Source organism: Tasmannia lanceolata, unplaced genomic scaffold (genome assembly GCF_043159265.1).
Source record: "Tasmannia lanceolata isolate RefF3 unplaced genomic scaffold, GAP_Taslan_0.1 ptg000284l, whole genome shotgun sequence".
NCBI lineage: Eukaryota > Viridiplantae > Streptophyta > Magnoliopsida > Canellales > Winteraceae > Tasmannia > Tasmannia lanceolata.
In genome coordinates this window covers 172501-175000 of record NW_027518959.1, presented here as the reverse complement: position 1 = coordinate 175000, position 2500 = coordinate 172501, and positions in this window count along the sequence as shown.

The following is a 2500-nucleotide window of genomic DNA, read 5'->3' as shown; positions in this document are numbered from 1 at the left end:
CGCGAATGCTCGTGTCGGAAGGGTTGGTGTCCTGGCCCCGCGGGTGTCACGAATGCTCGGTTGCGAAGACCATGGGACCAGAGCCATGGCACGTCGGATGATGGCTCCAACTGGCGCCCCGGCACTTTCTGTGGCATTGATGCTCGGTTTCAAAGACAAACGTGCGCAGTGCCAGGGGACCGCGGATGACTGCTCGTGCTGGCCCCGTTGGGCGGCATTGATGGTCGGTTGCAAAGAAAATGCGCGATTGCTCGTGTCGGGGCCCGGCAAGCCAAGGCCAAGCGAGCCATGGCACGTCGGATGATGGCTCCAGCTGGCGCCCCGGCACTTTCTGTGGCATTGATGCTCGGTTTCAAAGACAAACGTGCGCAGGGCCAGGGGACCGCGGATGACTGCTCGTGCTGGCCCCGTTGGGCGGCATTGATGGTCGGTTGCAAAGAAAATGCGCGATTGCTCGTGTCGGGGCCTGGCAAGCCAAGGCCAAGCGAGCCATGGCAACGCGGATGATGGCTCGCTAGTGCTGGCGCCGTGCACAGTGGCCTCGCACACTCGCCCTGCACGCTTCCCTTGCACGCAGCCTTGCACACTAGCCTCGCATGCGAGCCTTGCACCCTAGCCATGCAAACTAGCCTTGCACGGTAGCCATGCACACAAGCCGTGCACATTAGCCATGCGCACAAGCCCCGCACACTAGCCTTGCGCACAACCCTTGCACACAAGCCATGCACTCGAGCAATGCACACAAGCCTTGCACTCAAGCAATGCACACAAGCCCTGGACACTAGCCTTGCACACGGGCCTGGCACACAAGCCTTGGGCACTAGCCTTGCGCACTAGCGTTCCACATGAGCCTTGCACACTAGCCTTGGACACTAGCCTTGCACACAGGCCTTGCACACTAGGCATGCTTGGGCGAGCTGATCCCGCATCAAGTCGACGGGTCTAGGCATTCTTGGGCGCAGATCCCGCATCGTCTCGTCGCGTCTGGGCGCAAACACGTCGCGTCTCGTTGCGTCTTCAGAAGTCGTCGCTAACAGCACCTTTGGTTGCCACTGGTGGTTAGGCTGGTTGGTTGCGCAAACCCTATAGGAGGGTGGCATGCTGGTGGGCGTTTTTGCCCGGATAGGCACTAGAATGTGCAGATTTTGGGCGTTTTTGCCTGGATAGGCTAAGGAATGGGCATGCTTTGGGCGTTTTTGCCCGGATAGGCACCGGAATGCTTGGCCTTGGCTTGTCCTAGCAAGGCATTGCTGGGTTGGGCTCCCTTGGCCTTTTGGGCGCCTTGGACGATGTCTTGCGAAGACCATGGGCACAAGGCCATGGCATATGGTGAGGAAAGGACCACGGTTGCCAAGGTTAGGCACCGGAATGCTTGGCCTTGGCTTGCCAAAGCAGGGCATTGCTGGGTTGGGCTCCCTTGGCCTTCCGGGCGCCTTGGACACTGTCTTGGGAAGACCATGGGCACAAGGCCATGGCATATGGTGGGGAATGGACCACGGTTGCCAAGGCTAGGCATATAGAGAGGAATTGCATTTTTGCCCGGATAGGCACCGGAATGCTTGGCCTTGGCTTGCCATAGCAGGGCATTGCTGGGTTGGGCTCCCTTGGCCTTCCGGGGGCCTTGGACGCTGTCTTGGGAAGACCATGGGCACAAGGCCATGGCATATAGTGAGGAATGGACCACGGTTGGCAAGGCTAGGCATATAGAGAGGAATGGACCACGGTTGCCAAGGTTGCGCAAGTTTTGGGCATTTTTTGCCCGGATATGCCCAAGTATGCCCCGATAGGCCCGTTACGCCCCGGTATGAACGCGTATGCCCGGATTGACTCGGTATGCCTTGGGATACATGCGTATGCCCCGATAGGCTTGGTACGCCCCGATATGCGCACGTGTGCCCCAGTAGGGCTCGGTATGCCCCGGTATGTACGCGTGTGCCCCGATAGGCCCGGTATGCCCCGATATGCACACGTGTGCCCCAATAGGGGTCGGTATGCCCCGGTAGGTACGCGTGTGCCCCGTAATGCACGTTTCGCAGATCTCCCCGCATGTCCCGCCCCTATATGTAATACTTACTTACTTACTTACTTTCTTTCTTGCTTGCTTGCTTGCTTGCAATGGTTGGGAGTGCCCGGCATGCCCCGCTGCAGAGACCAAGGGCGCAATGACTTGGCACCGCGGATGCCGGGACTCCGGCACTTCCCGTGGCACTGATGGTTGGTTCCAAAGACAAAAGGCCGTGCAAGGCCACCGCACCGCGGATGATTTTGCTCGTGCTGGCGCCGTTGTGTGGCCAAAGAACATGCGCGAATGCTCGTGTCGGAAGGGTTGGTGTCCTGGCCCCGCGGGTGTCACGAATGCTCGGTTGCGAAGACCATGGGACCAGAGCCATGGCACGTCGGATGATGGCTCCAGCTGGCGCCCCGGCACTTTCTGTGGCATTGATGCTCGGTTTCAAAGACAAACGTGCGCAGGGCCAGGGGACCGCGGATGACTGCTCGT